The following is a 13,217-nucleotide window of genomic DNA, read 5'->3' as shown; positions in this document are numbered from 1 at the left end:
TGAAAAAACTGCAGATCTGTAGATTAGTGATAATGAGTGTTAATTTTCAGAGAATTTTCAACATGTTGCATTCTCTTTAAAATAAGGATGTCAATGTCTGTGTCCAGGGACAGTTAATGGTTCTCTGTGCAGCAGGCTTGGTTCTCTCAGGTGATATTCCAAAGCCAAGTACCATGGAAAATATGACCCAGCATTAACTTCCTGCACACTTGACTCACCTTTTTAAATAAAATCAACAAGTGGTCTCATGCAGACATCAAACTGCTGAAACAGCCTTACACTGTTATCTACAATGTTTGCCCAGGAGCAGATGAGGGAGAAAATGAGCTACAACATCATGGGCTCAGTGCTGTCTCTGTATGTTAATTGAAAGTGCTTTGCTCTGGCGCTGATGGGGATGTTATAACCTGTATCACTGTACCAGTGGCTACAGAACCTGCTCTCTCAGCTAAGGTGTGAGGAAATGGTACTAGCTAATGAACATATCAGAAGGAACCTCAGCAATTCAAAATTAAATTATTCCAGTGATAGCAGTCTAAAGGGCAAAGACTCTTAAAAGCAGGGCTCTGAAAGAGTGAAAGAGCAAGGAACCATCCTGTGGGATCAAGTATGTTGGGAAAAATGCAGAATGCATTTTTATGGTAGCAGAGAAGAAGAAAGTTGCTATATAAACTGTGCCAGGAGAGCTTTGAAGTCCTCTTGCCACACCGAAGGGACCAATAACAAACCTAGGAACAGCAAAAGGCTTTTCAAATCTAAATTTTATGTGAGAAAACTCCTAGTGTTTACAAGTGGTGTATAAGTACTGTCTGGAGGACTGGGAATGTGAGTATAGAGGAGGCTGGAGCACACTCAGCACCTCCAGGCACTAAATGAGACAGATTGAGTGAGGAATGAAAGGGCCAGTGCTGAGCCAAGAACAGCTGAGCCTTTTTGGGGACACTTTGACAAACACTGTTCACTGCCATGTGAAAATATGTAGACTGGCTGTAAATGCCAGGGTGCAGCACTATTCTGAGCAGAGGGCTATGGTAGAAGGGGGAAGAGTGGTTTGGGTTTATAGCTCAGTAGTTAGAAGGTTTACTAGAAAAATATGATTATGGCTCATTTTCTAGTAAATGTTCAGAAAGCTGGAAAATAACTGCCAAGCTTGGGAAGAAAAATGAGAGCCACTGTTGCTATTGTAGGACACTGCTTGATTTAATTTTAATACAGGAATTAATGCTAGTGGGGTCTGAGCAGGAGATAGCTGGAGGATGGAAGCAGAATCTCAGTATAACTTTATGGAGTTTTCAATCCTCACAACTGTAGAGAAATGTAGAAAGCATGAAACACGAAAGCTAAATATCTGAAAACAAGTAGTAGAATTCAAAAGCTGTTAATGTATCATATATCTAGGACAATCTCTTGGTGTTAGAGGGTCTGTCTCAGGAAGTTTGGTTGCTTAGGGTTTACTACTGCGTGCTTAGCTCGTACTGCCACAGCTGATGAATGCAAATCAGTCTTTTGCTGTCTAATTACTTTAGAAACATCTTTCAGACATATTTATTCCTGGAAAAATTCTGTATTTGTTACAGATAGGTAGGATATTTAGTGTCTGGGGAGAATTTACAGGAAAAAAACCTTGTTGTCTCTTCCACCATAAAATCAAGTAGGTAAATTTACCAAGATAACAAATCCACGGCTCTGGCAAAATACATGCCAGATATGTCTGTTTCATCACTGATCCACTACTGTTTGTTTGTGTAGACTGCTAACTCTGCTCTTTACACCTTGGTAACATATTCTGCACATTGTCAAAAAAACCTCAAGATGAGGCTCTCCCCACCATCAGTGTTTTACAGGCTGTCTTGGAAGTGAGCTTCGAGTATGTACTCTGATGAGAAGCCTAGAGAAGGATGACATGGTTATCTGATTCAGTCTTTGGTAATTAAAGGCAGGAGAAAATACAGAAGAAATTAATAAAATGTATTTAGAAATGAGTAGGGAATCTAATAAGTTGCATGTTTACTGCAGCTGAGTGAAAATCTTCATGCCTGCATGTAACAAGCCCAGATTTCATCTATCAAAAATGTCCATGCTGGAAATGGCACAGTCTGTAGCTGAGGGGAGGATTATTTACTTTCCTGCCTCTTCACCTCCAAGTGCACAAGTAACACATTTTATATAGATATGTGCAGACTGTCAAATGTCTGATTGCTATGGGTGATAGCTGACTAGCTATAAATCAGCGCCAGTTTGCAAGATGAATTCCTTAATTAGCATGGTGCTGGTCCTGGGCTAATAGCTTCTAAGCGTGGGCTTAGTGCCATGACACTGAAACTCACCAGCATCCATCCAGTTCTGCATGCAGAGGAGTAGATATATCCCTCCCTGTACCTGCCCATTTACTTTTGTTCTTAAATAGACTCCTACCAGGATTGCTGATAACATTTTTCTGCCTTTGCCTGTTACCCTGCCACACATTTGGCTTTGATGCTGAACCCAGGCAGGTGACTCTACATTTCCCTGCTGTGGATGGCTGCTCTCTCAGCAGGCTGCATCACAGCTTCACCTGGATTAGTGATGTTTTGGGTAGGATATTCTCTGCAGGGAATCATTTTATTCAAGGTACTGGTCATTTATGGGTCAGATTGTTTTTTGAATGAAGGTGGTATGTGAACTGCAAACGGGAATTCCAGAGAGTGTGTCATTGGGGTGCAAGCAATTTGTGTGAAAAGACATATGCATATGAATATGGGGGGAAAATATTTTAAAGCTCTAGTAGATGGGAGGAGAGGCAGCTTTCTCCATTTTGCCTCACAGCATCAGCAGCAGAGACAGACTCCTCCCACCCACTGGGCTCATCAGTGTAACTCAGTGGGAGGTGGCTGCATCAAGCCAAGGTGCTCCTTTCCCAGTAAGTGGGCACATACATACACTCCTGCTGGTGATGACCCAGGGAGAGCAGCTACCCGGTATATTTTGGGTTGTGTTGGTGCATCTTGCATCCAACTTAAAAATTAAGGGACTTGACTGTCAAGCAGATGGACTCCTTGCCTTCATTGAAAAGAATTCAGCATTCTACAGGCTTTGAGCAATAGAAAATAACAAAGGACTGGGAAACTCCTGGCAGCAGTAGTTACTGGCTGGTCAGGATACCCCAGCTCTCCCCTCATCAAGATTAAATAATGGGCCCTATAATGCACCACGGATCTCGACTCTTCCACTTCAGGTCTGCCAGTTGGAGCAGCTGCTGGATCCACAGCTCTCCACCTGAGGAAAAAGTGGGACTAGTGGTGAGTTCTGTCTTTGAGCCCTCACTTTTCCTTTTCCTCATGCAAATCCATCTTCTTAGAGGACCTTTCTCTTGCTGTTCTTTTCCACATAGAAAATATATGTTTTATTCATCCCAACTAGAAACCAGCTCTCCCCAGGAACTCCCCTCAAAGAAGTTCCTCTCCTCCCACCTCCTAGATAGCAAGTTTGTGCTTGAGAGAAAGGGAATGCTGTCACAGCATCCTAGAGAGACATGCATCACAAAACCCCATTTCTGTGGGGTGCCTTTTATAAGCTTTATTACAGTCCCCAGCACAAATACTCTAATACGTGATTATAGAAGACTAAGTAAAATTAGTTAACTAAATTAAGCAGCAACTCTCTTCCCTATTATATCAACTCCTAGTGTTAGTAGATACTCAAAGCTCTTGTATATGATTAGTGGTAAGCTGCACTACTGTAACTATTAAGCAAAATACTGTTCCTATAAAGATTTTGTTAATAAAAAGCTCAAGAAATAGGCACAAAATATACTGAAACTGTAGGAAAATAAAAAAAATTTCATGTCTTTTAATGTGCCTTTTATGCTTTTACATGTGTCTTGCATAAGAATATTCATGCATGGCATGGACTAAGGTACTTTTCTTTCCAACTGCCACAGTTTACTAGTACATCTAGTCTGAACATGTAAAATATTCCTCTCTGGATTATTTTTCCATTAGAATCTGCCACATCTCTGGAATTATAGCTGCAGAAATTCAATAATATCAAATAATTTGTTTGGCAATAGACAGCTTATTCGGAGAGCATTTCAATTTTTTTAGCTTTATTTAACCTTATTTCCTTTTATTTAGGAGACAATCATTGGATTCTCAGCATTTTCACTGGCAGTTCTTGGACCAGCTGGATGGTTCCTGTGCCACCTTCCAAGCTATAAAAAGAAATAGAAAACATCCCTTCAGAATTAAGGCTGCAATAAACTGTAATGCTCCAAACTTGGATCCTCTTGAAAGCCCTGATACAGCATATGGCTAACTAAAGTCCCAGTTCACACACTATTATCCATCCTGTATGCCAGGTCCCAGGTCGCAAAGCTTTTGCAGATTTTGTAGAACTGGGCCCAGAAATTAAATGGTGTAGGAATGCAAAATAGTGGCAGGTCTACTCTGCCATCACCTGCTGCATTGAACCAGTCTGTGTGTACCAGTCTGAATCTGTCATCAAGTACTGTGGGAAATGGAAGATCAGCAAGGAGGATTGTAAACACGCTTGAGTGACCTGCAGTTTCGGTCTCAAAAATACATATATCGTACTAATTGTTGTTTGACCTTGTGTGTTAGACAAGTAAAACATCTGTGTCTAGGCCTGTGATAGCCTTAGAGGCACCCTATCAAACATGCCTGAGATTCTTGCCCAGCTGTGGGCAAGGTTAAAGTACAGTGGTAAATTATGCTTGTGCAAATCCCTGAAATACAGGAGAAAAAAGCAGGTTGAGTGATCCTATAGCATGGATCAAGCTTCACAGTGCCTGTGTTCTCGCCTGTGTGTCTCTTCTGACTGCTGCTTCAGTGATCCCTAGTTGGCGAGGTAACAAAAATGAATTTACTCTTTGCATTTAATCTGTGGTTTTGTGGTTGTTCCTGTGTCCTGCCTGTGTCAGCTCTTACTGGTACTGTCAAAGCTTTAAACTAAATAAATGGGAGAAAATACAGAAAAAAACCATTTTTATAGTCATCTCAGACAAAAATTCGGAGAGTTTAAGATTATTTTCTCCAAAGTTTCTCTTTAATCTTTACACGTGTTCTTTTGGTGTGCTCCTCCACCCCATCTACTCTTCCACAAGAATAAATGTTTTTCTGCAGGTCATGATTGTTAGATACTTCACTTTATTTTCAATGTCTAGATTAAAATTTGTGACATTTGAGATATTTTCCCATGATTGCTATTTATAATAAATGCTATGATAAATACTTTGAAGTCTAGACTATATTTGAGAAAAGTACAATAAATAATACTTGTTATGCCATGTTACATGTGTTATGAAGGAATGTCTTTAATAAATTCATGTCTGTCTTGCAAAAAAATACAGAATATTAACCTGTCTCACTTTGTGTTTCCCACCAAGGCTCTAGCCTCTGATAGTCCACCCTTCATTTAATCTTACATAGCTCCTGGACTCCTATGTGGAGCAAACCAATTTGGAGGAGAGGCTAGCTGGCTCAACTGGCTCCTAGGGAGGCAGTCTTCAAGCACACAAGCAAGATCAGTCAGCTGTGGGTGTTACTGAGCCAGGGACTTGACGTGGCACGAGTCCCAAACATGGTACACATGTGGTAAAACACCTTAGCAGCGTTGAACATCACATGCTTTCTCCTCGCTTTCTTCATGAAAGCCTCATGCCTTCTTTTGCTCTCTGTCACTGTTTTTGCCCAGCAGAGACCTTTTACAATTATTTTCACTTCAGTATAGAAATACTAAAGCAAAATAAATACTATGCTCTGGGTTTCTTGACTTCCATGTTCATGTTTTTGTCTTTGGGCCATGACACTGTGATAGGTTTAAGAAGGCAGTATTTTGACACTTGTCATTCTGGTTTCATTATTACCATTACAGTGTACTTTTATGTGAGCTATGTAGGTAGGTGGTATAGTTTATAATATAGTTCTGTACAAGTCTGACATTATGGTAAGAAACAAATCCAGTTTATTGGGGGGGAGATCTAATTCAGCCAAAGTGGTGCTAATTTTCACAAACATGGCCTGGTAGCTGTCACAAAGAGTGTCTCTCTTAGAGCAGTAAATCCAATCTCTGATTTTTTAATAGACTGAGTACATGCTTATCAGGTTTGTGCTAGTTCTCTATGCAGGTCACTATGTATTTCTCAAAAGTCCACTGCTATGGCAACAAATTAAGTATTTTGTTCACTTAGAGGCTAATGACATTACTCTAAAAGGGAAATTGAGGGCATTTATCAGAGATTTTTACAGTGACAGATACTGACAAATGTCATAATAAAGCTAACATCCACAGACTTAGTTGAAGTAATAAACAGAATAAGAAGAAAATTGTAGTTTTGTAAATATAACCAAATAACCACTGTATTTCTTAACAATGTTTTCTTTTCCTGAAGTCTTAATTATTCTAAATTGGGGAAAGAGAGAACAAATATTAACATGGCAAGCTGGCTACTCTGTTGGGAACACAGTACTAGCAATACACACAGAGCCCTTTACTGCTCCATGTCTCATTTTAAATCAACCTAAGCCAGTGATGACTGAAATGAATTTGTCACATGCCAGATGGCATAACTGATATGGGTTGGTGGCTTCAGCCAAGCTTCTGCTCACATCATGATCACTTCTGCCATTACTGCCAACTATTCTATTCTAATTCTCTACCCTGCCCTAATTTCTATCTTACTATACTCTACACCTTCCTTCTCAGAATAGTTCCTTTCCTGTCCTCTCACAGCAGGAGATCTTGTTGATTTTTTTCTGTAGATAGTGCTGTGTGGCAGTACCATCAAAGGCTTGATAGGAAGTTTTCCTCCCATTTTTAAGTCTCAGGACGGAGGCTGAGACTGGATATCTTCCTGTCAGAAGAAATTATTTTCCTGCACAAGATTATACAAGCTGTCAGGAATACTGTGTTATTTTTGCACATAGACATAATTTTCTGTGAACAAGAAGAGGTGCTTTTCCTGTTCACTGTCCTTTGACTGATGCCAGTTAACCCAGGTGTCTGAGCCCTGAGGAACAGCTCCAGCAATCATCCTGTGTCAACCATGATACATGCTGTAGCATATTTGAGTTGAGCCTAACTGTCTAGTTTAATCCTAGACAGACTTTTTCCTCAAGCAATTATCTATTTTACAATCATTCATGAGGATTAATGCTTACAGAGAGCAAAGATTTAGAGATAAATTAAATTTCATGGGGTCTAACTATTGCTGTCAAATACGCATGTCTGAGCCTGAGGGGCTCTATCTGCTCTTTGAATCTGACAGAGAGGAGGTTGGCCCCTACACAGGACCTATACAGGCTCCAGTCCTGTACCATCCCGTGCCTCAGAATTGGTTTAGCCTAGTAAATACCCAAAAAGCACCATGTAGATTGAAAAGTCCTGAGGGCCAGAGAAGCTTGCCTTCTGCTCCAGTTGACTCTGTGTTTGACTTTTCTTACTGGGATTACCATTGGCTCATCATGCAAACTCTGCTCTCCTTTGACTCCCTCCATGCCACAGCCTTCAATTCAGATAGGCTTGTAGTGATTACTTTTCAAACATGTCCCCACTTCTACTGTGGCTTTTAATATCCCTGTCACCATGCAGTTATTGATAACTTCCTGCCAAAAAATGAAGACGTTTCAAAAAATCAAGACATTGGCTTAAAATAAATGAAATTGGAAGTTGGCTGTTTTTGTTTTGTGTTGTTTTATAAAACTTCCAAAGCATTTAGGCTCTTGCCTCTCATTTAGGCATTGAAATCCTCATTTGTTTCAAACATTGTTTATATTGCATTTGAGTCTTTGAATATGTCAGGCAAGAACTAACTTTCATTTAAAATTCAACTAGAGATTCTTGTAATTACCTGACTCTGGAAGCTGAGCCTTTAAGGAAACATCATGGGAATGTAATAAGGGTTGGTAACAGTGACCATGTCTGTATATAAATGAGTGAAGAGATACCTGTAAACAGATAGATGGAATTTTTTTTAATATATGCATACATTTACTTTAATTTATGAACAATTTGAGGAATTTTCTGTACATGATTCAAGGTAGGATAGCTTAGGATTTTGTATTTTTCAGAAAGGATTACCTTTCTAAAAGTAGATTTGCTAATGCTTGGAGATTAAAAAAAAATCTCTGTTTGGAGCTGAATACTTGAAAATGTAATTCAAAATGACAAGTCATATAAATAGTGACTCCAGCTCTTGATGACTTCTTTTCCCCTTACAGTGTTTTCATTAATTTATTCTTGAATTATATTGTAACTACAATGCACACTGTTAGGCAGATGAAGTTTAGTTAAAAACCAGCACAATGCACAGAAACAGGATGCTCCCCAACCCTTCCAAACTTTATTTACCTTATCCTGCAAAAGCCACAGCAGAAGGAAATATGATAATTAAGTCCATTCAGCCAGTGAAACAGAGAATGCAGTTTATAACTAATTCCTCAGTGAGAGGTAGATGTATTTCATAACTATCTTGAATATATTTTTTCACTTAGTATCCAGACATCCAGCTGACTAATATTCAAGGATCACCTCCTTCAAGTGCCAGAATGGTCTCTTCCAACATGGAGATTGTCAAGCACAGGTCCAGGAGACATGCATGGCTGAACAAGGTGTTCCTGACCAAAGCCAAGAAAAAAAGCACACAAAATGTGAAAGAAGGAGCAGGTGACCTGTGATTCACACAGAAACACTGGCCAAGTGTGCAGGGATGGGGTTAGGAAAAGCAAGGACCACTAGGAATTGAATACGTTGAGGGAACATGAAAAACAATGAAAAGGGATTTTATGGAGACAACAGCAGCAAAAGAAAGGCGAGGGAAAATGTGGGTCTGTTGCTGAATGGGGCAGGGGACCTGCTGATGAATGAAATGAAAGTGGCCAAAGTACTCAAATTCTCCTTTACTTTGGTCTTTTCTGGTAGGACCTTGTCTTCAGGAATCCCAGGCCTCTGTGGTCAGTGGGACATTCTGGAACAAGGAGGACTTACTTGTCAGTAGAGGACAATCAGATAAGTTAACATTTTAAAACAACCTGACATACACAAGTCCATGGGACACAATAGGATGCACACACAAGTGCTGAAGGAGTTGACCAATGACATGGTAAGACTGCTTTTGATTATCTTTAAAAAGGACAAAACAACTGGGAGAGTCCTGAGAAACAGAAGAAAGCAAATGTCATTCCTGTTTTCAAGAAGGACAAGCAAGAGGATCCAGGAAACCATAGGTCATTTCTCTTCACCTTGATCCCTGGGAAGATGATGGAGCAAATAATCCGGTAAACCAATTCCAAACACATTAAGGACAAGGAGGTGATTTGATGTAGTCACTGTGCATTTACAAAGGCAAAATCATGCCTGACCAACCTGATAGCTTCCCACAACAAAATTACTAGCTCAGTGGATGAAGGGAGAGCAGTGAATGTGTATCTTTACTTTAGCAAAATTTTTGTCTGTCTCCCATAACATTGGCATAGACAAACTGATGAAATATGGACTAGGCAAGTTGACAATGATATGAATTCAAAAGTGGCCAAACAAACTACCAGGCTCAAAAGGTTGTGATCAGGGGCAAAATGTTCACCTGGAAAGTAGTCACTAGTGCTGCACTGCAGGGGTCAATACTGGGCTGGTACTGTTTCCTACCTCTGCCAGTGACCCAGATGATGGGGCATCCTCTGCAGATGATACAAAACTGGGAGGAGCAGTTGATACACCAGTTGGTTTTGCTGCCATTCAAATGAGTCTTGAGAGGTTGGAGACGTGGGCCAACAGGAGTCTCATGAAGTTGAAGAGATGAAAATTCAAGTCCTGCACATCAGGCGCAATAACTAAGCACCAGTACAGGTGAGGCTGGCCAGCTGAAAAGCAGCTCTGCAAAGAATGACATGGGGGTGCTGGTAGTCACCAAGTTGACTGTGAACCAGCAATATGGCCCGTTGGCAAGAAGGCCAACAGAATCCTGAGCTGCATTAGGAAGACCATGGTGAGCTGGTCAAGGGAGATGGTTATTCTCTTCTACTTAGCACCAACTAGACCAGTGGTATGTCTAGTTCGGGTCTCACCAGTACAAGAAAGACATGCATATACTGGAGTAAGTCAAGGAAGGGCTAGGTGATGAAGAGACTGGAGCACCTGTCATGTAAGGGGATGCTGAGAGGGCTGGGATTGTTTAGCCTCAATGAGAAAAGGTTTGGAGCAGGGAGCAGTGGGGGGTCTTGTCAGTGTGTACAAATTCTGCAGGGGAGGGAGTAAGAAGATGGAGCCAGACTTTTCTCAGTGGATGTCAGTGGCAGGACTAGAAGCACTGGAAACAAACTGAAATATGGGAATTTCCACTTAAACATAAGAAAAAACTTTCTACTGTGAGGATGGTCAAATGTTTGGACAGGTTGTGTAGAGAGGTTGTGTGGTCTCCATCCTTGCAGATACTCAAAACCTGACTGGACATGGCCCTGAGCAATTTGCTTGGTGACCTTGCTTTGAGCAGGGGAGTTAGATCAGACAAGCTCCAGAGCTTCCTTCCAAACTCAGAGATTCTATGATTCTGTAAAATTTCAATGCATGATCTCAGAAAAGTAACATTTATTCTTTTCATTTTTATCAGTTGGTATGTAAGTTTTCCACTCCCCATTCATTTATTGTTAAAAGTATGGTCATCCATTAATGGCTTGTTGACTTTCAGATGCCTGCAGCTTTATGTGTTCTCTTAACTGAGTGTGTGTAGAGGTAAAAAGCATATGGAAATAAACCTTAGCTGCTTAAAAATGTTTCCAGTGGAGCACTGTTGCCATTTTATTAGGCACTCTCATGAGGATCTTGCTGAGAAATGATGACTTTGGTTCAGCACAGAGACTCGAGAAATTAATTCCCAGAGTGCCGTGTTCCCTTTATTTGCTTGTTTATGACATTTGTTCACAATGTAAAGTGTGATTCTCCATACTTGTATTAAAAAACTAGGCAACTATTAAATTGTTTGACCAAATAAGAGATGGCTTGTATAGGATTTAGTTAGAGCTTAGGCATTGTTTAGACATGCAAAAGGACTCATAAGTAATAAATTGCTTTCCATGTACCTGAACTACATGCGGAACTGTGTAGGACCTTGTTCAGTAAATGCAGGCATAGCTGCAATTTTCAGGCACTTAAACCAAAGAAGAAATTTTACAAGAGAAATGGAATTAATATTTTCTCAGTGTATTCCTACTTCATCAAGCTGAGTGTTTTTAGTATTCTTACCACTGTGGTATGTGAACATTTGGTATATTTTAAAGATACCTATGAAATCTGAGTTCCTCTCAGTGCAGAGTTCCCTCTTGTTCTGTAATGTACAATAAAGCAGTTCAGATTGATTTGTGGTATCAACAGAAGAAATTTAGACTTAGACTAAAGATGAAACCTGCTTTCAACATCTTATTTCAGTGAAGTCTGAAAGCCATTTGTATGTATTTTCATCACTTATGCCCTACAATGAGAGACCTCGGGTTGGGGGCAGCGGGGCTTGCAGCACCACATGACATCCCTGGGCACTTCATTAAATAAAATTAAATAGAAAAACTCCAATTGACTTCAATGGGATCTCATATCAGCTTCTAATAAAAGAAAAGTCCTAAATGTTTACTCTCAAATATTTAAATGTAAAAGAGAAAACTTAGATGTTCAGGTAGAAACCTACATGATCTTACAGGGAGCTCAACAGGAAGAAGAAAACCATATATAGAAATGAGCTGGTGTTCCTTGCTTTTGTGAAGTACTACTCAGGGAAATGGAGGCAACTTCTCTCCCAGTTAATTCATGCCTTTCAGTTGCTGATCAGTGCCATTGTAGTCGTGGCAGCCTGTTCATATTAGCCAGTGGTAGTGGTATAAATTGGCTCTACTCTCTCTTTAGGGCTCACAAGCAGCAGGGAGTGTGGAAAAAACTATGGCCTCAAGTAAGAGCTCTGTTTTGTACCTAAGAGGTGCTGAAGAAAATTGCACGTGCAGTGTATTTAGAAGATTGCTTTCAGAAAAAAACCCAACCTGTTAAATGCCCGCGAACAGCATCTGTCCCTTCCCTGCAGCTCCTGGCACAGAATGTGCATCATCACCAAATCAGGGCAGCACTGCCTTGTTCAATGAATAATAAAACATACCTGTTTTCCTCCACCTCCACAGCACAGTTCTCTTTGGTTGCCACAGGCCTACTCATCTTACACAGCTCAGTGTTTTGATGATGTTGCAACTGAATTTTTTGTGTGTAAACATCAAGGCTCCCATGCCCTGGCTGATGAAATACTATTGCTTCCATGAAGCTTTTTCAGAGGTGTGAGGATCTAAAAAACTGGTTTGGAAAGTTTCACAGAAGAAACTCATAGCTAACTTTTCTTTTCTGAGACCTGGTAAGGCCAAGTCAGGACACCGGGGAAGTTGACAGGACATATGGTGGTGAAATAATTTCTCTTGGAGCAATTTTATTGTTATTACTGTACTCCCACTACAATCAGATGAAGGCCTTTTCATTCCACCTTCGTCCTGAGACAATCACCATGGCTGGGATCTAGCGATGGAGAGGGAACACAGTCGGGGCTGAGCGCAGCCCTCGTCTCAGGGAAGGCATGAAGGTCCCCAGGGGCTTGGTGCACTATGGAATCAGGTGGGGAAACCCGGGCAGAGGCCCCGACTGCCTGCCCTCCTGGGGTAAACAGCTGGAGCCCAGGGGGGGTCGAGAGGAGAGGTACTTAAGGGAACAACAGTTCTGTTCCATGCAAAGAATCAAATGGGGTACCCAGAACTGTCCGCTCTGGACTCGCTCAGCGCAGCCGGGGGTGAGCAGCACCAGCCCCTCCGCAGTCTCGGCCCCCCGGAATACCCGGGGGACACCGCCGAGGCTTACGAAGATCTTCGGGTTCGGCAGCTCCCAACCCGGCGCCGTGGGAAGCTCAGTGGGGCACCCCACCCCAATACACCCGACCCGGCTCGACGCGCTCCCGTCCTGACGAGCTCAGCTCCCCTCCCCTCCCCTCCTCTCCCGTCCCGTCCCGTCCCGTCCCGTCCCGGCGCTCCCGAGGCCGTTCCCGGTCGCGGCGCCAGGCGCTGCCCCTTTAAGCGCGCTCCCGCCCGGCGCCGCCCGCCCGCCGCTCCCCGGCCCGCAGCCCTGCGGCAGCGGCACCGGCGGCGGCACCGGCACCGGCAGCAGCTCCATCGCGGCCGGGGGCCGGCGCTCCGCGGCGCCGCGGGGCAGAG

The sequence above is a fragment of the Corapipo altera genome, unplaced genomic scaffold (genome assembly GCF_003945725.1).
Source record: "Corapipo altera isolate COAL_440 unplaced genomic scaffold, ASM394572v1 23, whole genome shotgun sequence".
NCBI lineage: Eukaryota > Metazoa > Chordata > Aves > Passeriformes > Pipridae > Corapipo > Corapipo altera.
This window is presented reverse-complemented; position numbering follows the sequence as displayed.